Source organism: Myxocyprinus asiaticus, chromosome 33, assembly GCF_019703515.2.
Source record: "Myxocyprinus asiaticus isolate MX2 ecotype Aquarium Trade chromosome 33, UBuf_Myxa_2, whole genome shotgun sequence".
In the NCBI taxonomy this organism is placed as follows: Eukaryota; Metazoa; Chordata; class Actinopteri; order Cypriniformes; family Catostomidae; genus Myxocyprinus; species Myxocyprinus asiaticus.
This window is the reverse complement of record NC_059376.1, coordinates 28,990,964-29,017,297: the sequence shown is the minus strand read 5'-3', so window position 1 is coordinate 29,017,297 and position 26,334 is coordinate 28,990,964.

Below are 26,334 nucleotides of genomic sequence, written 5' to 3'. Positions count from 1 at the left end.
TGTCGAGTGAGTGACAGATAGGTAAACACAATTACAGTAAAATCAAAAAAAAAAAATTTGTTTAAGAGGACTTCTCCAAAAGTCCACATGGCCAAAAGTCCAATAGTTGAAGAAACACCCAGATGTGCTTTGGAGTAGAAAGGACAAAGGAACAACCCACCTGCAAGACTTTTACTGAAAGCAATGGCACACAGAGGAATGTAAAAGAGATAGAGCAAGCAAATCACCTCAGATTAAAAGCCTGGACAGGGTCTTTTGGCTTGACACTGTGCCTGGGTGGGGTAATCAGGTAAGTGCTCTGTTAGCCTCCGTGCCATGATCAGCTCACTCAAACACTCTGGCATGGCTCAGGTCCATTTGGATCCATCTCAGACCAAGAACAAAATCATCCAAAAGCACAGGAGTTTTGGACATCTGACAGCCAGGACAGTGGAGTTGAGGGGCCAATCAATGACCATCTGACTAGTAATTTATTGCATCATCTCTCTCTACTCTGTAATTAATGCTCGAAGAGAGACAGAATTTAAGCAATGACAAAATGTAATTTCTTTTTAATTTGACTAAATAGAGAAAGTGAGAGATATGACAGGATCGGAAAACATCTTCCAAATAAACTTGAATATTAAATTATTAAGATAACCTGTTAACAATTTCAGCCAATACACCTGTAACTGTTTAGAGAATTCTTGAATATAGATATTTCTCATTAAGTAATCGAACTGAACAAAGACCAAAATTTGATCTTACCCAATTAACTAAATAATATACATTCACTCTATACCAGTATTATAATTATTAGGTTTGCTTTGAAAAAAAAAAAAAAAAAAAAAAAAAAAAGTAGACATCTAAATAGTTATTTGGAAGGAATGGTTTAGCTCTATTTAGTGTTGTTGGTGTGTTTTTTTTTTTTATTTTTTATTTATTTTATAAGTTTAGTTATAAGTAACCTAACCCTATTATAGTGATTAGTGTTCCCTTTGGTTGGGACCTTGTTTAATGCTAATTATTTCTCTCTAAGCCAGTACAACAATGTTATAAGTGATTTGAGAATTATGTGCTTGCTCTATGATAAAGGAAGTGAATGAAGTAATGACTCCAAGTCAGAAGTTCCAAATCCCACTTAATTCCACGAAATGGTGACTATCAACAAACAAATAATTTTTATAATTAAATATACAGGTGCATCTCAATAAATTAGAATGTCGTGGAAAAGTTCATTTATTTCAGTAATTCAACTCAAATTGTGAAACTCGTGTATTAAATAAATTCAATGCACACAGACTGAAGTAGTTTAAGTCTTTGGTTCTTTTAATTGTGATGAGTTTGGCTCACATTTAACAAAAACCCACCAATTCACTATCTCAAAAAATTAGAATATGGTGACATGCCAATCAACTAATCAACTCAAAACACCTGCAAAGGTTTCCTGAGCCTTCAAAATGGTCTCTCAGTTTGGTTCACTAGGCTACACAATCATGGGGAAGACTGCTGATCTGACAGTTGTCCAGAAGGCAATCACTGACACACTTCACAAGGAGGGTAAGCCACAAACATTCATTGCCAAAGAAGCTGGCTGTTCACAGAGTGCTGTATCCAAGCATGTTAACAGAAAGTTGAGTGGAAGGAAAAAATGTGGAAGAAAAAGATGCACAACCAACCAAGAGAACCGCAGCTTTATGATTGTCAAGCAAAATCGATTCAAGAATTTGGGTGAACTTCACAAGGAATGGACTGAGGCTGGGGTCAAGGCATCAAGAGTCACCACACACAGACACTACAGTTGTCGTATTCCTCTTGTTAAGCCACTCCTGAACCACAGACAACGTCAGAGGCATCTTACCTGGGCTAAGGAGAAGAAGAACTGGACTGTTGCCCAGTGTTCCAAAGTCCTCTTTTCAGATGAGAGCAAGTTTTGAATTTCATTTGGAAACCAAGGTCCTAGAGTCTGGAGGAAGGGTGGAGAAGCTCATAGCCCAAGTTGCTTGAAGTCCAGTGTTAAGTTTCCACAGTCTGTGATGATTTGGGGTGCAATGTCATCTGCTGGTGTTGGTCCATTGTGTTTTTTGAAAACCAAAGTCACTGCACCCGTTTACCAAGAAATTTTGGAGCACTTCATGCTTCCTTCTGCTGACCAGCTTTTTAAAGATGCTGATTTCATTTTCCAGCAGGATTTGGCACCTGCCCACACTGCCAAAAGCACCAAAAGTTGGTTAAATGACCATGGTGTTGGTGTGCTTGACTGGCCAGCAAACTCACCAGACCTGAACCCCATAGAGAATCTATGGGGTATTGTCAAGAGGAAAATGAGAAACAAGAGACCAAAAAATGCAGATGAGCTGAAGGCCACTGTCAAAGAAACCTGGGCTTCCATACCACCTCAGCAGTGCCACAAACTGATCACCTCCATGCCACGCCGAATTGAGGCAGTAATTAAAGCAAAAAGAGCCCCTAGCAAGTATTGAGTACATATACAGTAAATGAACATACTTTCCAGAAGGCCAACAATTCACTAAAAATGTTTTTTTATTGGTCTTATGATGTATTCTAATTTTTTGAGATAGTGAATTGGTGGGTTTTTGTTAAATGTGAGCCAAAATCATCACAATTAAAAGAACCAAAGACTTAAACTACTTCAGTCTGTGTGCATTGAATTTATTTAATACACGAGTTTCACAATTTGAGTTGAATTACTGAAATAAATGAACTTTTCCACGACATTCTAATTTATTGAGATGCACCTGTATATATATATATATATATATATATATATACTAATTCTGAGCATAAAAAAGCTACTGTATGTGACAACAGAAACTACAACAGCTTAAATAAACCAGAATACAGTTCAACAATGCAACTGCACAATTTATGCGTGCAGTAATGCATACTGGCTGCCAACATAGCATCTACGGACATCACAAATAGGAAAAGCTAAAACAATTGGACCAGGAGAGTTGAAGACATAGTTTGGTTGTTGTGACTAACACATATTCATCCTATCCATTTTGCAGGGCCATTTCTAGCTATAAGCAGTATAAAAGGCCACTTAGGGCCCCCGAGCCACCAGGTCATTTTATTTTAAATATATACTTTTTTGTATTTTTATTTATTTTATTTTTATAATTTAGTTTTAAATAAACAATAAGGTGTGAGTAAGACTCAGGCAGCTGTTATGGCTCGATTAGACAATTAGGGGGCCCTTTGTGGCTTGAGTGGGAAGGAAGAATGTAACTGCAAGGAGAGATTTGTAGCTAGATGTTGCAGGCATGTGCATCTCACACTTAAAGGGTTTTTCATCATCATGAAGTGCACCTACAAGTCGGGAGCAGAAAAAAAAAAAAAAGAAAAAGCAGAGAAGAAATGCAGCCAGACCACTGGTAAGAAATGAAGATAAGCCATCTACCTGGCTAGATGCTGTATTTCTGGCTATATATAAATGTATTTGTTCATTGTCATGCATGAAATTGCAACAATTAGTTAGCTAATGTTTTTCAGCTGGGTCCTACTTTTGTTTTGGGTTTTTTGCCATTTTGTGTGCTCACCACTTGTGTGCCTGCCTCTTTGTTATTTGTCAAAACAAGTAAATGTATCAAGTTACCTTAATAATCAGGTTATCTCAATGTAACATAGGCCTACTGGTTTGACCAGACATACAATTTTTCATTAACACAATGTGACCAGGTACCAGATTTTGTAAGCACAAGGAAAAGTCACTTTTACGGTGCAGATTCAAACTCATATCACCCAGAATTATTGTTCAATGTGTTATAGCACATGCACTAATGACAAAGCCATTTTTTTTTTTTTTAAGCGGAACAAAACATATATGAAAACTTTTTGAAATTCTGAATAATCTCAGTTGTTTACATTTTTGATTATTAAATGTCTCTACCCACAAAAAGTAAAGTACATAATCTCATCATTAAATTAATATTACCACAACTCAAAGCTGTTCCTTTGAATACCACAGCAAAAAAACTGCACACATATAGCTGACTTTGAAGGATACTGTCAGTGTTTTTTTCAAGATGCAGATTGAGTGACTATTGCACTGTCATCTCCCCTGTTGAGCCTGACATCAGGACCAGTGATTGATTGGCAGTTATATCTCCATGTGTGCACGTGAGGTGTAGGATGTGTTATACTGGAGTGGTATCACACACAGTATCTCTGCTTAATCTTCTGAAAGCATTATGTGCATATGCATGATGAAATATTGGAGATTTCCAACTTTTTCCTGAACGTGGAAGTGTTCCACGATTTGACTGTTTTTAATTTCCAGTCTCCAGTGTTTTCACTCCCATCAGCGTATATTCCTAGTGTGTAATGTGATGTTTAATGTATTACATTCGTAAAAATGGTAAAAAAAAAAACAAACAAAAAAAAAACACGTGGCTCTATAATGCCGATACTTCACAGAGTCAAGATGACCGTTTTTTATTGACAGTGCCTCAGCTGAGTGTTGAGCAGCCAAGTAGATGTCATGAAGCAATGGTCCAAGCTTAGTTACCTTGATATCATTAACTACTTTGAGTTGTTATGACACCCAACAACAGCACAAGTTGAGCCTGAAATTAATTTTTACTCCACAAAAAAATTAAATGGTTGTTGTTTTCCATCTGGATCGCTCGTTTTGGTAGTTTTTACATTGTCTTGAGACCAGAAACAAAAAACAGGCAATTACAATCATCATATTTTGACTTCAAATTACGAAACTCGACATGTGACACAATAGCATGATGTCGATTTCCGTGAAGCTCTCCTATGGGCACAGTGCCAACAAAAGTGCCTCTGGTAAGAAACCTCTTTAAGTTTTTTGATTGAAACCTGTTTGGTTGTAAAGAGAAGCATCTCTAGTTTCGTTTGATATGCCACTAAAAATTTCATAACTTTTTCATGCTCCAGTGTGCTGATAAACATGAAGTCCACATATGTGGAAAATGGGACCTTATTCCCACAAAAGTAGAAAAAACATTTTAGTTTTTTAAAATAACTTTCAACATTAACACGTCTGTGGGTAATTTAGCTACATTTTAATATATATTTTGTTATATTTTATTTTGTTATCACTGTACAATAAGGTTCTATTCATTAACATTAGTAAAAGCATTCCTATATTTACTGTACATTTTCACGTTGAAAATCAATGGTTTCATCCAAAAGCTGAAAAGTGATTTATGTGGAGAGAAAATAAGGTGCATTTCTAACTGTTCTGAGATCAGTGCAGGCAGACAGCACACTGGAGGTTAAGTCATTCACTAAATAGACTGTTTTTACTGGTCACACAACCATCACATGACTATTCATCGGTCCCCACCACCCTCAAACATGTTCCTCCTGCCAGAGAGCCCATTCTGTTTATTAAGACTCAAAGCCAGGAGTCCGTCTATGCATTGTTTAAGATCACGTCATCTGTTAACGACAATGAATAACTGCTGTTCCCTATCTGTCAATCACTCAACGTTGTGTTGATGAAGTGACACTAGGGGTCATTCTTGGGAGCCCAAGACACCTCTGGTCTTTGATAAAAGGCCAATAAAAATGCATTTCAGCGGCTTCTCCCTCCTCTGCACTGGTGCACTGCAGAGAATGCCCCTGGGCACTTCGGCAGAAAAAAGAGAGTATATTTTTCTAAAAGAGTATATTTCTCTAAAAGAGCGGCACACACGGAACGTCTTTTTAAAAACGCATCTTTTTAAAGATGCCTTTCCGATTGTGTGTTATTCCTGGTTGCTGTCATTACCTCTCAACTTTTGACGGTCACGATCGCTGTCTTTCGTGTCTGGGCACGACCCACGCGGAGGCAGCATTCGTGGATGCAACGTTGCGGTCGCAGCTTGCTTTCGTAAGGAAGCAAGCCACCCCAGTGGCTCCCCACCTTGGTCCTTCTACCTACGGGTATGAGGCCAGTGTGGCTAGCACTGGGGGCGATTTGGGGACCCCAATGGGACCACCTCCGCTGGGTATCCCCCCGCGGACCTCCCATTCCCCAGCACGCTCGTCTGCCCCAATCGGGCTTCCGGGTGAGTCCGCCAGCTCATCTCACGGCGAGTTCGACCTCTTATTCGGAGCCCGCGAAAGTGATGAGCTCTCGAGCGCAGCATCGGAGAGCGGGCTCGTCCAGTCAGAAGCCTCAGCTGGGCTCCTCCCTTCGGGGTCGATTGCCCAGTCACAGGCTGACGCGGAGATGATGACATGCTTTCCCGGGCAGCCGCGAGCGTCGGTTAGAGTGGATTTCACTGCTCTTCCCTGAACCCTCGCGGCTCGGTGATTGGTTCCTGGGCTAGCGGCGCCCCTCAAAGCCATGCCCCGCCCCCGTTCCTTTCTTCCTGGAAGTGCATGAAGAGCTGACAAGGTCGCGGGAGGCACTTTTTACTGCCTGGTCCCGATCTTTTCAGCTTCCCCGCCCTCACTACCTTCGATGGTGGGGCGGCCAAGGGCTATTCGGCAATCCCCCGGTGGATAAAGGCGCTTGCGGTGCACCTATGCCCGCAGAGCACCGCCACCTGGCGCGGGTGCCCAAAGCCCCCGTCCAAGGCCTGTAGGTTTACGTCGTCTCTGACGGCCAAGGCCTATTGTGCCGCTGGACAAGCCGCCTCCGTCCTGCACGCACTGGCTCTCCTGCAAGTCTGCCAAGGCGCTAAAGGAACTGCACAAGGGTAGTTCCGCCCCGAGATTGATGCAGGAACTGCGCTCGGCGACCGACCTCACTCTCCGAGTGACGGAGGTCACGGCGCAGTCTCTCGGGCGGACGATGGCCACACTAGTGGTCCAGGAGCACCACCTTTGGCTCAACCTGGTCGAGATGGGTGAGGCTGACAAGACACGATTCCTTGCTGCCCCCATTTCCCAAGCGGGCCTATTCAGCGACACCGTCGAGGACTTTGCCCAGCAGTTCTCTATGGTAGAGCAGTAGATGGATGCTAGCCGGCATATCCTGCCCCGGCGCGGCTCAAGATCCCGCACCCCGTCTACTCATCGCCAAGGGCATCCCCCTGCGGTGACTGCACCGGCTTCGCCACAGCCCGCCCCTTCGGCCTGGCCCCAGCGTGGAGCCCACCGCAGGAAGGAGACGCCACCGTCTCGCGGCCACCCAGAACCTGCGAAAGGCTTCAAAGCGCCCTTGAAATGGGCGACCCAGGGACAACGAAACCCGCTGCTCTGGAGCTGGTAAGCAGATCTTCATCTTTTTGTTACCTTTTGCATTTTGTGCTGCATGCCCAAGTGGCATGCAGTACACAAGAGCTCAGCAAGAGCGGTTTCCTTGTTCCCTGGGTCACGTATCTGGTGTGTACGGCCGTCATCACGACCACCATCCACCACTCCATTTGGCAGGTTTGGCGCTCCAGCGGCGGTCTCCCGCCCCTGAACGCCCAGCTGTGGCACAAATCCACCCCCGATGTGACAGTCTCCACGGGTCAAGAGGACAGGCCTCTTTCTCCCCCGTCCCAGGCTGATCCGGGGGTGGTCACAAGGAGCCAGGTAAGTGCTTCGATGTCCTTAGACTCAGCACGGCCACAACGTGGTGTGGCACCTCGAGCTCCGCTCTGCCGCGAGGCCCCACCTGCCGGTGCATCCGATGATGTTGTCCCTTTGGTCCCCCTTGCGCGGAACTTGGACGCATGGCTTGTGCTTTCCAATCCATCACGAGGGCTGGTCCGGACTGTCCGACTCGGCTGCGCAATTCACTTCGCCGGGCATCCGCCCAGGTGCAGCGGTGTCCACTTCACCTTGGTGAAAGACGAAAACGCTGCTACCTTGCGCGGAGATCGCTACCCTCCTACGAAAGGGCGCGATAGAACCTGTCCCTCCAGCTGGGATGAAGAAGGGGTTTTTTCAGCCCCTACTTCATCGTACCGAAAAAAGGCGGTGGGTTGAGGCCAATCTTGGACCTGTGAGTTCTGAACTAGGATTTACACAGACTCCCGTTCAAGATGCTGACACGAAAACGCATTCTGGTGAGCGTCCGGCGTCAAGATTGGTTCGCGGCGGTAGACCTGAAGGATGCATACTTCCACACCTCGATCCTTCCTCGACACAGACCCTTCCTGCGGTTCTCGTTCGAGGGTCAGGCGTATCAGTACAAAGTCCTCCCATTCGGCCTGTCCCTGTCTCCTCGCGTCTTTACGAAGGTCGCCGAGGCTGCCCTTGCCCCGTTAAGGGAGGTGGGCATTCGCGTTCTCAACTATCTTGACGAATGGCTAATCCTAGCTCACTCTCGAGACATGTTGTGCGCACACAGGGACCTGGTGCTCTCACACCTCAGCCGACTAGGGCTTCGCATCTCTTTTCTCGGTCTGGAGTTGGACTCAGTCTCCTTGACGGCATGCCTTACGAACGAGCGTGCCCAGTTGGTGCTGGCCTGTTTGAAGGCATTCAAACAGGGAACAGCGGTTCCACTGAAACTTCTTCAGAGGCTCCTGGGGCATATGGCATCCTCGGCGGTGGTCACCCCACTCGGGTTGATGCGTATGAGGCTGCTTCAGCACTGGCTCCAGACTCGAGTCCCGAGATGGCCAGGGCACCACGGGACACATCGCGTGGCCATCACGTTGGTCTGTCACCATCTTTTCAGCCCTTGGACCGACCTCTCGTTCCTACGGGCAGGTGTTCCTCTAGAACTGGTCCCCAGGCGCGTCGTGGTCACGACAGATGCCTCCAAAACGGGCTGGGGCACCGTTTGCAATGGGCACGCAGCCGCCAGCCTCTGGACGGGTCTGCGACTGCATTGGCACATCAACTGCCTCGAGTTGTTGGCAATTCTGCTCGCCCTGTGGAGATTTTGGCCATTGATCCAGGGCAAGCATGTGTTAGTTCAGACAGACAACACGACAACGGTAGCATATGTCAACCGCCAAGGTGGTTTGCGCTCTCGTTGTATGTCACAACTCACCCGCCGTCTCCTCCTCTGGAGTCAGCAGCACCTCAAGTCGCTGCAAGCCACTCACATCCCAGGCAACCTCAACACTACGGCGGATGCACCGTCACAACAGGTTACCCTCAGGGGAGAGTGGAGACTCCACCTTCAGGTGGTCCAGCTGATTTGGAGTCGATTCGACAGGCACAGGTGCACCTGTTCACCTCCCAAGAATCCTCCCCACTGCCCGCTCTGGTACGCCCTGACCGAAGCCTCCCTCGGCATAGATGCGCTGGCACACAGCTGGCCCCCTGGCATTTGCAAATATGCATTTCCCCCAGTGAGCCAGATTGCACAGACCCTGTGCAAGGTCAGGGAGGACGAGGAGCAGGTCATCCTGCCCGCCCAGACGTGGTGCTCGGACCTCACACTCCTCGCGACAGCTCCCCCCTGGCAAATTCCCCTGAGGAAGGACCTTCTTTCTCAGGGAAGGGGCACCATCTGGCACCCGCGCCCAGACCTCTGGAATCTCCATGTCTGGCCTCTGGATGGGATGCGGAAGACCTAAGCTGTCTCCCACCTGTGATGGTAGACACGATCACTCAGGCTAGGGCTCCCTCTACGAGGCGCCTGTATGCCTTTAAGTGGCGTCTGTTCGCTAAGTGGTGTTCTTCCCATCGGGAAGACCCCCAGAGATGCACAGTCAGATCAGTGCTTTCCTTTCTGCAAGAGAGGTTGGAAGGGAGGCTGTCCCCTTCCACCTTGAAGGTGTACGTTGCTGCCATAGCAGCACACCACGACGCAGTCGACAGTAAGTACTTAGGGAAGCACGACCTGATCATCAGGTTCCTAAGATGCCGTGCCTCGTTCCCTCATCGGACCTCTGTAGTTCTTCAGGGTCTACAGAGAGCCCCCTCTGAGCCTTTGCAGTCAGCTGAGCTTAAGGCACTCTCCTTGAAGACTGCTCTCCTGACTGCGCTCACTTCCATCAAGAGGGTAGGTGACCTGCAAGCGTTCTCTGTCAGTGAAACATGCCTGGAGTTCGGTCCAGGTTACTCTCATGTGATCCTGAGACCCTGACCGGGCTATGTGCCCAAGGTTCCCACCACCCCTTTAGGGACTAGGTGGTGAACCTGCAAGTGCTGCCCCAGGAGGAGGCAGACCCAGCCCTGTCGTCGCTGTGTCCAGTGCGCGCTTTACGCATCTATTTGGATCGCACACAGAGCTTTAGAATCTCTGAGCAGCTCTTTGCTGTTGGTGCACAGCGGAAAGGAAGCGCTGTCTCCAAGCAGAGGATCGCCCACTGGCTCGTTGACGCCATAAGTATGGCATATCTCACCCAAAACATGCCGCCCCCGGTAGGGCTACGAGCCCATTCTACCCGTGGTGAAGCGGCTTCTTGGGCCTTGGCCAGAGGTGCCTCTCTAACAGACATTTGCAGAGCAGCGGGCTGGGCAACACCCAACACCTTTGCAAGGTTCTACAACCTCCGGGTGGAACCGGTTTTGTCCCAGGTAGTGGCACGCAACACAAGCGGATACGCCCAGGATAGCCGGCCGGGTGTATCGCTTGCACATAGCACCTTCCACCTCCTTTTGAGCTGAAGATGTGCACCGTTAATTCCCAGTAGTGTTCACAAAATTTGTTCCCTGGTTGACTTCCTCCGAGCACTGTGGCAGTCGAGTCTTCGGAGAGACTCGCTGCCGGCCCAGTACACGCACTAACTAAGAGCCCAGTTCTGGGGTAGGTGCTCCGCATGTGGCGGTTCCCTGTAAGGCTAACCCCATGCGATCTATATCTTCCGCTAATTCGTTTCCCTGCTGGCAAACTGCATCTTCCTTGGGCAGAGCTCCTCTGCCCCAGTCTCCATGTTGTAGTAACTCCTCCCCCATTGGACAGGATCTACCTTGAAGGCTCTCCACATGGTTGGAAAGACCATGTGACGTATTCTTCCACTTAAATATCCCCCCCTCTCTTGGGGCGAGGTGTGATCTCCGCAGTGTCCTCCCCTCGGGAGGGCCACCCCCCGACTAGACCTGGCAGCCCAGTCGGATAATCCCCCTTCTTTTTTAGGGAGTGGAAAAAGAGAAGGGGAAAAGAGGCCACGACTGGGTTAAGCCTGTCTCTATCTTTGGGTAGTCGACTTGTCCCCAAAAAGGGCCGTTCGACACTCATAACTGTGTTGGGGGAGGTTACGTGTCGACCTGGTGTGCTGGCTATGAGGCACACAGCAAGTCTGCCCACCACACACCGCCAGTTCATGTAACACGGTTCAGCCTTGTGGCATTTTGTATAGGGACCCTTAGTGTCACTACATCGACACCAACGTCGAGTGAGTGACAGATAGGGAACATCATGGTTACTGGTGTAACCTCCGTTCCCTGATGGAGGGAACGAGACGTTGGTCCCTCCTGCCACAACGCTGAACTACCCGCTGAAATGGCTGGACCTTATATCGGCTCCTCAGCATAAAACCTGAATGAGTGGTTGCATACCAGCTCCTTTTATACCCGTATGTTCGGGGGAGTGGCATGCAAATACCACTCGCCAATTTTCATTGGCCTTTTATCAAAGACCAGAGGTGTCTCGGGCTCCCAAGAGTGACTCCTAGTGTCACTACATCGACACCAACGTCTCGTTCCCTCCATCAGGGAATGGAGGATACACCAGTAACCATGACGTTTTTTGTTTTGTTTTTTTCTATTTATTTATTGCGTGTTTGGTTTATTTCAAGAGCTGGGGATCCAGGGCAGAAAGGCTTTACCTCCCCCCTGTTGGTGGTAGTGTGCTTTCTCATCGCGTGCTGTGTTTATTGCTATTTTGAGTGTGTGAAGCGTGATATTTGAGTGCATGGTTGTGTGTGTGGGAGTATGATTTCCATGGATAGTTCCTTTCGTATTTATCCTTTCTGCCGGTAAGCCTCAGCCGTGTTTTGCTTTGACTTTTTGTTTAAATAAATCTTTTTTCTTTTCTTTTTTTTTTTTCTTTTTTTTGTAATTTTGTGTTTTGTGACAGAGTGACAGCTTTTACATATATGTATATATATGTATCTATTCTTCTGGAACCTATTGTCAGATTCTAGTGTGTTAAGGCCTTGAAGTACCCTCATGTGGATGGCTGGAAGTTGATTTAATTTGTTTTGTTTTAATGTATTTTTGTATTGTTAAATAAAGTGTTTCTATTTGTATACTGGACCCACGTCTCTTGCCCTCATTGTAGAAGTAAACCTTTGTGACCTAATGCTAGTTCTGTGTTCTATCATATATTGCCCTGGGTGAAATTCCTGGGGTGGCATAGTTGATGATTTCACTAAAATTTTAAGATCAGTATTTGCATTGTATCACTTCCCCTGGTCACTCCACAATCACATACAATTTGAAATCATCAGATTATTCTCTAATGCCTCTAAAATGTAAAGAGGTATGTACACTTACGTACAAAAAGCCGGGTTAGGTAAAGGTGTTTAAAGTTGTTTAATGCCTTTAAAGGTGTTTAAACGCAATGCAAATTGAAAAAAAAAAAATTGTAATAAAAGCTGTTTATTTGACCTTACACATTGTTGGCTTATTAAGCATAGTCAGTGTAAGAACATGCAAGTAACCTTGCTTATAGAGTAATTTACATTTTAGACACAATATTAGCAGTTATTTTATCTATTTTTGATCCACTAATGAAAATAAGTTAATGCGAAACCAAAGCAGGATAAACCACTGAGTACCACCAAACAAAGCACTGATCATCCATGAACACAGAAATGAGGAGTGATACAAACATTTTTCTATATTTATATAATATGCCTATTATATAACAAGACGACAGTGTGTGTACAGTGGACATGTAAACACATTAAACGGCTTTCCTTTACCGGATTTTATATCAAAAACGGCTTAACAATAAACCGATCGACACGGGTACATTTTTGTCCATTATCCCGGTTTTGCATTGCATGTAAACACCTTTATCAGCGTTCTTACCGATTTATCCAAACATTCTAGTGCCGATATACTAATCAGCACTCTTGGAATGCTACTTGTCCAATCAGATTAGAGGACTGGAATTAACTAATGCATATACTGTAATTTCAGTAGATCAAATTTAAAGTGACTGGCCTGTCCTAGTTAGATGTATTTCTCAAGATTTAGATTCCCACAAATGGTGTGCCAGGTTGTAATTCAGCCAGTATCATCTATTACAACAGCTCTGTGACTGTGTCATGTCAATTACTAATAGACTGTGTTACTTTATGTGAGGAAAAGATGTCACTTCTGGTCTGAAACATCTCCTCTCAAAAGCTTTGAGAAATTGCTGTCTGCTGGAAGTGATCAAAGAGCTTGTAGGGGATGCTGATCTGAAAGTGCAGTGAAATTTATATGCTAACATATGCTGTGTTAAAATAATCTGATGACTCGATGACTCTTCAAAGCAAGAATGCTAACCTTGGATTTATGATACTTTGGCAGTGCTGATAACATATAAACCACAGTTTGAAACTAAAAGAATCTAAAATTTTTACTTTGTGCTTAAAAATGCTGTGGAATAAAGTGTAGTATGCCAGAGTTGGTTCGTGCATAGAACTGTACGGTGTTTTAGACATTTTCATTGCTCAGTCAAAGAGACTTGATGTGAAACACAAAGAGCACAACACACTTTGGTTACAGTTTAAAAAGAAACTCCCATTTGTGCTAAAATATGTTTAAATCAAATGTATTTAATATTTATGGACTACAAACTTAATAAACATGCTTGCCATAATAGCAATGCTTTGTAGTCACATATTCAGGCAAGGTTTCTTTCCCAATACATTTTGCTATCACGCAAGTACTAGCAAATATTCCTCACTGCTGACAACAGTCTAATCTGTAATTCATACAGTTAGTCCAGATCAGATTAGTAAATTGTATAAGCACAAGTTACATAGGATTCAAAGTATCATCTTCCTTTAAATTTCACTAGAAAATATTCTGTGTGAACGTGACATTATGCCAATAGTAAATATTACAGGAGATCTTGTAAAATTATAAATACTTCACTAATTAGACAAAGTAAGCTTTGATAGTAGTTCCCAACTATTTCTTTTTCACAGTATCATTTCAATTTACATATTTAGGAACTGTTTTCTTAAGTATGTAAACATGTTTAAATTACTCTGCATGGACAGACCAATTATGGAAGAGTGTGCCATATTAAATAAAACACAAGTTTTCTCTGCTATTTCTACATGATAAGGCTCAACACTTTCACTGCTTATGCTGTTAGCCTTCTTTTTTTACCACCCTGCTGTCTTATTCTATGAAAAGGCAGGGCTTTTCTTTAATTTTTATGTGACACAGAACAGTTCCTCTCTTGCTATATAAAACTGGCTGACAAAACACATAATATATTCCACAATAAAGGGTCTTTGTTCCTTGGGCTTTATTATTCAGTATGGATTCATCTGGCAACAAGACAAAGAAGACTGCAAAAACATCTGCTATGCTAATTATGTCCTACCTTCACACTATCCTTGATTTATCTTCCTCAACCCAATATTTCATTTGATATTTTTAATTACATTTGTGAAGTAATGTGTTTGAGTTGCATTACACTTTGGCCTATTAAATGGACTGTTAATTTAATGGTAGGACATTACGTAGACCCATTATCAATTAAGATTTTAGTATACTGCAACTGTCAGGTGCACTGACAGTCTGTGCCAGCTGAATAAAGATTGGCATGTGAATTATGAGACCCAGTGGATGTAGGCCTACAGGATAATCCATGTTATGTGGTTTTAAAATGGTTGTCATAACTCTTTTCTTCAAAATCGCTGATCTATGAGTTTGAAGAGTTCTGGGGATGATCGTGGTGACTTTTTAGTTGTCAGTAAAGCAGTACAGCAGATTTCCTCAAATGGCTCTTTACTGTTCTTTGAAATTCTCCGGTGAGATAAAACATCTATGTTTGTGTGCATGCAGGTATGTCTATTGGTATGCATGGTTGCTTGTGCACATGCATGTTAAGAGGTCATCTGCCAGCTTTGATTTCCCACAGCATTGTGTAACCTCCTTCGAGCCACGAAAACGTCCTGGTTACTTTCGTAACCTCCATTCACTGATGGAGGGAATGAGACATTGTGTCGATGTAGTGATACTATGGGTCACTCTTGATAGCCCCGAACACCTCTGCTTTTTGAAAAAAGGCCAATGGGAATTGGTGAGTGAAATTTGCATGCCATTCCCCCAGACATACAGGTATAAAAGGAGCTGGTATGCAATCACTCATTCAGGTTTTGTGCTGAGGAGTCGAGACAAGGTCCCGGCCATTTCAGCAGGTAGTTCAGCGTTGTGGCAAGAGGGACACAATGTCTCGTTCCCTCCATCAGGGAACGGAGGTTACGAAAGTAACCAGGACGTTCCCTATCTGTCACTCACTCGATGTTGTGTCGATGTAGTGACACTAGGGGTCCCTATACAAAACGCCACAACTAGCTGAACTGTGTTACGTGGACTGGCAGTGCGAGACGGGCAGACCGCTGTGTGCCTCATAGCCAGCGTACCATGCCGTCACGTAACCTCCCCCAACGCTCTTATGAGTGTCGAACGGTCCTTCGGGAACAAGTCGACTGCCCAATAAATAGGGACAGGCTAGCCCAGCCATGTCCTCTTTTCCTCTTTTTTCTCCCCAAAAAGAGTGGAATTTGTTAACCGACTGGGGGCTATAAATGTCTACATCGAGGGGGTGTCACTCCCAAGGGGAAGACACCGCGGAGACCACACCCTGCCCAGAGAAGGGGGGGTATTTCGAGTGGAAATACGTCACATGGTCTTCCCGAGTCTTGTCGGAAGTATGTCATGTGGAGAAGTCACATGCTAGGTCCTACCCGAGGGGGGAGGAGTTTCTACAAGCATGGTGACTGGGGGCAGAGGGGCCTCTGCCCAAGGAAGACGCAGTTTACTGACAGGGAAATGATTTAGCGGAAGATATATCACATGGGGTCACCTATTGGGAACCAGCGCATGTGGAGCACCTACCCCAGTACAGGGCTTAGTTAGCACATGTACTGGGCCGGCAGCAAGTTTCTCCACAAACTCATCTGCCACAGGGCTAAGGAGGAAAGTCATCCAGGGATCACAACTTGTGAACACGACTGGGAGTCAAAAGCGCACGTATTCACCTCATGGGAGGGGAAAGGCACTATACGCAAGTGGTACACCCGGCCAGCTGTCCCGGAACGTACCTGTTCGGCCCTGACAACACACAAGACGAAACCGGCTCAACCCGGAGATTAAAGAACCTCGCAAAGGTGTTGAGTGTCGCCCAACCCGCTGCTCTGCAGATGTCTGCCAAAGAGGCGCCACTGGTTAGGGCCCAGGAGGCTGCTACACTCCTTGTAGAGTGGGCTCGTAGCACCACGGGGGCAGCACATCCTGAGCGTGATAAGCCATCATGATGGCATCAATGACCCAGTGGGCTATCCTCTGTTTGGAGACAGCGCTTCCTTTCCGCTGTCCACCAAAGCAGACAAAGAGTTGCTAGGAGCTTCTAAAGCTCTGCATGCAGGAGAGCACTCTACGGGTGCAGAGGGGGCGAAGTCGCTGAAATGCGCCGTAAATCCAGCAGTTTTAGGTGAACGGTAAAGAGAACTGAGTTTGAATTGAATTCAGTGCGCTGAATGTAACCGCTCGGCTCCGAAGAGAAAATCTGAATGAGTGGTTGCATACCAGCTCCTTTTATACCCTTATGTCTGGAGGAGTGGCATGCAAATTTCACTCGCCAATTCCCATTGGCCTTTTTTCAAAAACAGAGGTGTTCGGGGCTCCCAAGAGTGACCCCTAGTGTCACTACATCGACACAACGTCTAGTGAGTGACAGATAGGGAACCCTAGTCGCCTTAGGATTGGTTCTTTGCATGTGCAAATATAGAGTGTAATGGGTATATCATATGCTTATGTGCAATTTAGTGAGTCAGCTGTTTTTGCTAGTGGTCTGCTTAGCATCACTGGGATTGTAATCCTTTACAGGACAGCAGGCTTCTGTCAGGAGTCACAAATAAATCAGGCTATATAGTTTTAAGCTAAAACTTTTAATTGAAGCTAATTTATTTGTAGTTATGCCAATGATTACAGCTTAAACTACACTTAAATTACTTCTTTTATAGAATAACTGTTATTCTGGAGAAAATAGTTTGTTTTTGAAGGTGAAGGAGGTAAAAAGTTCATAAGTATGGGTCCGTTCTTGCAGAGTCAAATAACTCTCTAATTAGTCTTGCTAATTCTGTTCTTCATTTTTTGTTTATCTTTTTATTGCTGTCAGTATCGTTTATTTTTCCATCTACAATTTTGGCTCGGCTAATATTAAACTAAAAAGAGCCTGTTTTATTGTGGCAATTAAAACAAGATGCTTTTTACTGTTTTGTGTTACTAAATGGTCAAGAACAGACCAAAGGCCATAATGTTCCAGACATATATAAAATGTATCTGTGTAATTTTTTCAATGTTAATATCATTTTTCTTATACCATCTTAAAATGCATAGACAACTAAAAGTGTAACTACTGAGGCTCTATGGCACTCACAAAATATTGTTCTGTTTGTTTGAGTGGCCCAAACAGCCCAACATTGCCCAACGGAGCTCAACTGATAACTGATGGGATAACTTTGGGGTGTAACTTCCTGTTTGTCGACCAATGTCAGACAGGGGGAGTGTTCAGTCAGTATCTCTGCAATTACGTTTTGTTAGGCTAGTTGCACAGAAATGACATGCTGTACTTCAGCTTTGAATTGCAATGGCAGATGATAGTAATATCACTGAATTCTTTTTATGGTCAGTCTGGCTCATATGCATTCTAAATGAGCTAAACATTGGGTTAGTCTGATGTCATCATCATATGACATATGTAATGACCCAGCTAAACTTCTCCTTGGTTGGTTGACACCATTCAATCAAACCAATAAGGTCTCATCATTCTGTACCTTACATTGCTGACTAATTTTGAATAACGCAAGCGTACAGATAGTAAAAGGTCTCCCTTCAAGGAAATGGAAAGACTGTGAACCTGTAACATTTTCTGCTATACAGTCCTATCAGTCTGAGCATCTGCTGTAATGTATGAGTGCATATTTCTGTTCATAATTGGGTTCAGTGACACAGGAAAAATTACTGTATGCAATATGGATCATATCTTGAATGTGCCAAGTTACTTATAGGGTCTTTGCTAATGTAGGCCACATCTCTTACTTTATATGGCTTTGTTGCTTTAATGTGAAGGACACAAGGGCGATTTTCAGCTGATGGTTTGCCAGCACTGGTGGAGAGGCTGGGAGAGTGAGGTGCAGTATCTTCTAACCTTTCTAGGTGGCCTTGCTCAGATAGAACACACTAATGTGACATTACTCTCTACCCAGGTCTGCCTCACTCTGAAACTGGGAAGCACTCCAGACCCTCTGGACTGGTCTACTTCAGAGGCTCAGATTCAGCTGATCAGTGGGATGTGAGAACTATGAAGAGCCGCTAATGTACTTCTGCCTGCCTGGATTTAGTCACTTGGTTTTAGAGAGGGGTTGATGAAGCAAGGTTTTTTACAATGGAATTTTATGGCACCAATCGATCAGAATTAAATAGAAAAAAAAATATATATATATATGTATATATATATATATTTTTAAGTAAAAATATGAAATTTTCCAAGGATTTTCGAGTAGAGCTGTTTAGTACTGCAAAAAAAAAAAAGAAAAAAAAAAAAAGAAATGAGTATTGTTGTCTTAAACAACACTACATTTCACATTTATATGAGTATAAACAACAACAAAAAAATACAGATTTTTTTTTTTTTTTTTTTTTTAAAAGGATTCACCAATTCTAAGTCTTATTATCTTACTCAATTTTGCTTCTAAATTAAATGTATCTTATTTTTAGGATGTTTCGGTATTTTTAATGGAAAACTAGAAAATACTGCTAAAAAAAAAAAGAAATGTTTGGGCAGTGTGGTCTCAAAATGGGTTTAAGTGAGTTTGTTTCTGGGTATATTAATTATTCATGGCACTAATTAAAAGATAACACGTTAGCAGTCAGAAAAGTAATTATGCACATTCTTTTCTATGTCTCAAAGTTCTACCACGAGTTTCACTTGCCGTTACTGTTGCACACGCTTTTATTTAAGTGTCTTTGTCATTGCTTTTAACCAGTGTAGTCTCCATAAGGGTTGTCACTCAGTGTACAGCAGGTGTACACTTCTGCTGTATGGCAGGGTCAAACAAGCATGGTGGTGAGGGTCTAGACGTGACACCCTGACATAACATAATTAATAATTCTCTACATAAAGTCATTGGTGGAGTTAAATCTTAACTTTAAACTAAGGACAAAAAAAAAAAAAAAAAAAATGCTACTACTCCGCAGCCATAGATGTATGCTTATATCTGATCTTGATCTACACATTGGTGACCTGCCAAGAGACATGGGCAAGACCCAATGAGATCGCATGCACAGAATGGTTTTCTTTCCTGTGTTGATGTGTTTCCTATTGAAGGAAGTTTTAGTGGCACATATGGAATTATATCTTTAAAAAATAGTCAGAAGGCTTAACAGTAATTACGACACAGACAAAAACCTTGATTTGTTACATTCTAGTTAGCAGGTGGTACCAGGGGGAGGGACATTCTCATTCTAGAGAGCATTTGATTGGACACAAATCTTTGTAGTGTGAGATTTTCCCGAAAGAGATCACTATAAATTTTAGATTTAGGATACATTTTTTGTCAACTTTTAGGAGGACACCAGCATATGGATGGCTTCAAAACTAATAGACATGGACCACAAAACATAAATTTTGATTTCATCTGGTCTTTAAAAATTCTTTCTATTCTAAGTCGTCAACATCATAATTACAACCCATCAGAAAAAAGCTCAGTCAAGCCCAACGATTATCCAAAGTTGCTCTTTGATAACGAACCCCTCTGAGAGGAGGACCAAAACTACATAAATCACTCCATGAACTTCTAAAATCTGCAAACAGGTCAAGATTATTGTTAGTGATTGGCTTTTTGAAACTTGAAAATCAAAATAATGTCCCCTAAGGGTTGCGATGGCAGGTGCCATGAGGAGCTTCCATGGAGTCTTTTAAGTGGAGCTGACAGGAAGTACTAAAATGAGAGAAGTGACGTGCCACGGATATGCTTCTTTGCAGTTGACAGTGGCCTGAGCCATCGTGTCTCTTAAAATGGGAGGGGAGGGTATGAGAGCAGAGCCATGCAATATGAAGCGCCACTTATCTGCATATTGATTGGGAATTGTGTCACGCATTACTAATAAGAGAACAGCTAAGTTTTCCAAGATGATGATAATGTTGGCTTCAGTCTCAGTTAATATTCAGCCTTCAACATTTACGATGCTCTATTCAGTTAATATTTCACAAGCTGGCTTCCAATTGACACATCCACTGTTTATTAGAAAAAAAATCCTTCCGATAAGTGTAACAATGCTGGCAATGACAGGCAGATGATGATGATGAAGTGTTGAACCCAAGTGCAGTTTAATCCAAATGTGAAATCCAAACATGAACAAAACATGGACTTGACTTGACTTAACTTGACATGACTTAACATAACATAACATAACATAACATAACATAACATAACATAACATAACTTGACTACCAAACAATGTTACAACACACATAAAACCATGACATATCCCCCCACTAGGGGCGGCTCCCGATGGCCCAAAACAAAAACACAGAGTTCAAGAGTGAGCTGGGGGGAGGAGGGGGGGAACCATGGTGACTTGACATAGTTACATGGCATGACATGGTAACATGGTACAGCAGGATCCTGACTTGGCCATGGTAGGCGTGGATGCTGACTCGTTGGCCGTGGCAGGCATGAGTGCTGGACCGTGGAGCAGAGGCGGGCCAGGACAGTGGAGCAGAGGCAGGCCAGGACAGTGGAGCATAGGTGGGCCAGGACCATGGAGCAAAGGCTTGCTTGTGACATGGCATGGAGCAGTCTGGGGCTTGGCTGAGACATGGCATGGAGCAGACTGAAGCTTGGCTGTGACATGGCATGGAGCAGGCTGAGGGGTTGCTGTGACATGGCATGGAGCAGGCTGAGGCGTTGCTGTGACATGGCACGGAGCAGGCTGTGGCATTGCTGTGACATGGCATGGAGCAGGCTGAGGCATTGCTGTGACATGGCATGGAGCAGACTCAGACGTAGCTGTGACATGGCATGGAGCAGACACAGGCATGGCTGTGACATGGCATGGAGCAGGCCGAGGCATGACATGGCATGGAGCAGACTCAGGCATGGCTGTGACATGGCATGGATCAGGCCGAGGCGTGACATGGCATGGAGCAGACTTAGGCATGGTGGTGACATGGCATGGAGCAGATTCAGGCGTGGCTGTGACATGGCATGGAGCAGACACAGGCGTGGCTGTGACATGGCATGGAGAAGACTCAGACATGGCTGTGACATGGCATGGAGCAGGCCGAGGCATGACATGGCATGGAGCAGACTCAGGCGTGGCTGTGACATGGCATGGAGCAGACTCAGGCGTGGCTGTGACATGGCGTGGAGCAGTCTCAGGCGTGGCTGTGACATGGCATGGAGAAAACTCAGACGTGGCTGTGACATGGCATGGAGCAGACTCTGGCGTGGCTGTGACATAGCATGGAGCAGACTCAGGATCCGGGGCAGAAGGTGGCGCAAGCTCGGCGACCATGACGTGGGTCCCTGGCTCGTCGACCATGACGTGGGACCCTGGCTCATTGATCATGGTGTGGGACACTGGCTCGTCAACCATGACGTGGGACGCTGGCTCAGCGGCCATGACGTGGGACGCTGGTTCGGTGGCCATGACGTGGGACTCTGGCTTGGTGGTCGTGACATGGGACTCTGGCTTGGTGGTCGTGACGTGGGACTCTGGCTCATTATCCGCCTCCCCCACAGTGAACGGTGAACCACTTATCAGTAGGGCAAGGTTGATATACTGAGTCAGGTTGTAGGTACTCCAACCGTCAGGCATCAGGGAGGAAGCCGGCTCATTCAGCCCAAAATGGAAACAGTCCTTGAGGGCAATATCATTAAAGTCGACCCTGCAGGCCAGAGCGCAGAAGTCCTCTACATATTCCTCCAGGGGACGATTCTCCTGACGTAAACAAAGAAGCTGAACTGCTTGGTTCATTTTGCGGTCAGGTATTCTGTAACGATGCTGGCAATGACAGGCAGACGATGATGATGAAGTGTAGAACCCAAATGCAGTTTAATACAAACGTGAAATCCAAACGTGAACAAAACATAAACATGCACTTGACTAGACTTGACGAAACTTGACTTGACAACTTGACATGACTTAACATAACATAACATAACATAACATAACATAACATAACATAACATACACTATATTGCCAAAAGTATTCGCTCACTTGCCTTTAGACGCATATGAACTTAATTGACATCCCATTCTTAATCCATAGGGTTTAATATGCTGTATAACAGCTATAACAGCTTCAACTCTTCTGGGAAGGCTTTCCACAAGGTTTAGGAGTGTGTTTATGGGAATTTTTGACCATTCTTCCAGAAGCGCATTTGTGAGGTCAGACACTGATGTTGGACGAGAAGGCCTGGCTCGCAGTCTTCGCTCTAATTCATCCCAAAGGTGCTCTATCGGGTTGAGGTCAGGACTCTGTGCAGGCCAGTCAAGTTCTTCCACACCAAACTCGCTCATCCATGTCTTTATGGACCTTGCTTTGTGCACTGGTGTGCAGTCATGTTGGAACAGAAAGGGGCCATCCCCAAACTGTTCCCATAAAGTTGGGAGCATGGAATTGTCCAAAATCTCTTGGTATGCTGAAGCATTCAGAGTTCCTTTCACTGGAACTAAGGGGCCAAGCCCAGCTCCTGAAAAACAACCCCACACCATAATCCCTCTTCCACCAAACTTCACAGCTTGCACAATGCAGTCAGACAAGTACCGTTCTCCTGGCAACCGCCAAACCCAGACTCATCCATCAGATTGCCAGATGGAGAAGCGTGATTCGTCACTCCAGAGAACGCGTCTCCACTGCTCTAGAGTCCAGTGGCAGCGTGCTTTACACCACTGCATCCGACACTTTGCATTGCACTTGGTGATGTATGGCTTGGATGCAGCTGCTCAGCCATGGAAACCCATTCCATGAAGCTCTCTACGCACTGTTCTTGAGCTAATCTGAAGGCCACATGAACTTTGGAGGTCTGTAGCGATTGACTCTGCAGAAAGTTGGCGACCTCTGCGCACTATGCGCCTCAGCATCCGCTGACCCCGCTCTGTCATTTTACGTGGCCTACCACTTCGTGGCTGAGTTGCTGTCATTCCCAATCGCTTCCACTTTGTTATAATACCACTGACAGTTGACTGTGGAATATTTAGTAGCGAGGAAATTTCACGACTGGACTTGTTGCACAGGTGGCATCCTATCACAGTACCACGCTGGAATTCACTGAGCTCCTGAGAGTGGCCCATTCTTTCACAAATGTTTGTAGAGGCAGTCTGCATGCCTAGGTGCTTCATTTTATACACCTGTGGCCATGGAAGTGATTGGAACACCTGAATTCAATTATTTGGATGGGTGAGCGAATACTTTTGGCAATATAGTGTAACATAACTTGACTTGACTACCAAACAATGTTATAACACACATAAAACCATGACAATAAGGTTGATTGTGCTGTAATTGCACAATATATCTTAAGTGTTGATAAACATACTCCATGTTCCATTTCTTTTTCACCATATTGTACAACCACTAACAGTATATTAAAAGATCCCAGTTGGGGTGGCCCATTAGCAAGTTTATACAGGATAAATGCAAATGCCATTTTAACACAGTCAGTAAAAGTAATTTGGCAAGTCTGTTTTGCAAGAACAAAATGACTTGTAAGCTTGCTACATTGAATCAAGTTTAAATTTACAAACATTTGTATGAATAGTTTAATAATAATAATTTCTTTACAGATGCCAGAACACGTAGAATTTGTTTGCATTAATTTATAGTGCATTAAGCGACAGAAGATTGCAAGTTTTGCCATGATTAAGGCTAAAAACAAAACAAAAAATCAATGACCAGCCCTCTATCAACATCATGCAACTGTACTTATACAATGTTAGATGTTAAGCTGCACTCTGTAGAAATGTCTGAGGAACAGGCCATGCATTCAACGCATACATAATGATTTCCATTTTTTTCCTCTTTATAATTTACATTGCTGTCTTGAGAGATTGCATCAGCGCTCGCAAAATTGGCCATTTAACTAATTGGGCCAAACCAAGTGGGAAAAGATGTCAAAACCAAATCCAGAGGAGGCTGAATACTTATTGATAATTTTAGCTCGACACATTAACCCATGTATTGTTCCATTCAAAACGTTGCTGACAACAAATACACTGCTGTAATTATTGTCACAGAGCAGCTCGAAGACTGTGTAACTCAATGTGAACTGCATGTGCAGCTTTTGAGTAGTACTGAAACAGGGCACTGAAAGAAGAGTAGCATATTTCTCAAAGCAGCAGAAATTTAGGAGTACTTCAGCATTCTCCTACAGAAGTTCACCAGACTGCAGGCGGTTTATTGATGGTTCTTCAAACCGTGAGGGGAAGGCTTGCTTCAATCTCCTGGGGAGTTTAAACAAGTGCTAGTGTGAAGTCATGTGTTCACTCTTCTTTGAATGCAGCGGAAATTTTCCATCCAAGATCGCAATACATAGGGAGTCCTGTTTATAATCTGCCGCTTTGCTTGTGCAATTTGTCAATGGCATTGGATGTCCAGAGTATTGGGAAAATTATTCATTTTCACAGTGTGATGCTGTGAGCCAGTGTACCTCACAACAGAACAGCATTCAGGTGACAATGTTTCCTCTATTATGCAAATGTTTCAGCTGCTGATTCGTATGCCTTTTCACACTGGACCAATTGATGTGGAAGATTAATGCCACAATAAGCGGCATATTGGACTTCATCTCTCTCAGAAAGCTTTTCATTGATTTTATACCAAGCTAGAAATTAGTTTCACATCTCATTTATTGCATCAGCCCTGTCAAACAAGCAGCTATAAACTCCATTAAAAGCCTTAAACAATGAGTCAGAGGACAGTTGTTTTGATGTAGCATAAACTTATGACTCATATTGTGGCTCAATAATCAGCATTTGCTTTTTATTTTCATGCATAGCCCTTGTGGTGGATTACATTTCTGGCTCTATTGCTCCTCTTTTGTGTTCTTTGTTATAATGTAGAAGGCCTCCACAGGATGCCTGGTGCGCCAAAGCCCTTTTTTCATTCTTTAAACCTTTGCTAGCTCTGCGCATGAATCATTGTACACACATTTCGTACTAGAAGAGAGAGAAAAAGAGACAGTTCAGAAAAAGAGGACAATAGATTGAGGGAGTGATAAAGTTCTTTGAGAGGGAGAGAGAGAAAGAGACATTGGCCTCATCAATAATATATAGGGGAATGGCCACAAGGCAAAAGCAAAGCTGTTGCTCACTCTGAGGTGGAGACAGAAGAAATGAGAGAGGAGGTTCTGGAACTGCTCTCGTTTTTATTAATAGAAGCCTATTAATTAACCCCAGAGGTGTTAAATATAGCCCAGACACTCAGTGCAGACAACTGACATTTGGCTCAGCTTGGGAGGGGTGAATGGTAGTGGTGAGAGCTGACAAAGCCTGCAACAGCTGCTCCTGTGACAGAACCTATAAGTCCACAGAGCACCGACTTGAACCTGCCAAGTATCCATCAGTCCAGACCTGGAGAACTGCCTACCTTACTGCTTGTCAAGCGGACCACAGGGTCCCAAACCACCCCAGCTCTTCCCTTTTGCCTGATTAGTTTTTAACAGAAGGTGAAAGAGCAAGAAAATCTGCAATAAATAGATTATTGAAGGGGAAATGAAGGTGCCAGATGGAGAGAGCAACAGACTGTTCACTTTGAGTCACAAATTTTTCCATTAGCACTGATAATTACCTGGTGGATGCAGCTAGATTACATTACATTTCATTGTAGTGGCACCTTATAAATGCAAAATCCTGATATTTGTAACGGAGTCATGAGCAAGTAATCACTGGCAAAGAACAGATTTAGAAACAGAATGAGCTATAATTGTTTTATTTCAGAAAACTGTTAAATTATATATATATATATATATATATATATATATATATATATATATATATATATATATATATATATATATATACACACACACATTATAATAATTATGAGAATATTTTTTGAAGAACAAAAAAAAAAAAAAAAGAAGAATTTTCTGAATTACAATGTATTTTACATATTTTATTTAACAGACAAATTAACATTTAGACAATACAAAAAGTGTTAAACAAAATATTGTTTGTTTTATTTGCAAATCATTGAATATATTCTTATTATTGGCCTACTTCTTTCTGCTCTATGTTTAATTGTTGGTCTGTTTACTCATGCATCAGATGGACACTTCTGGACCAACTCACTTT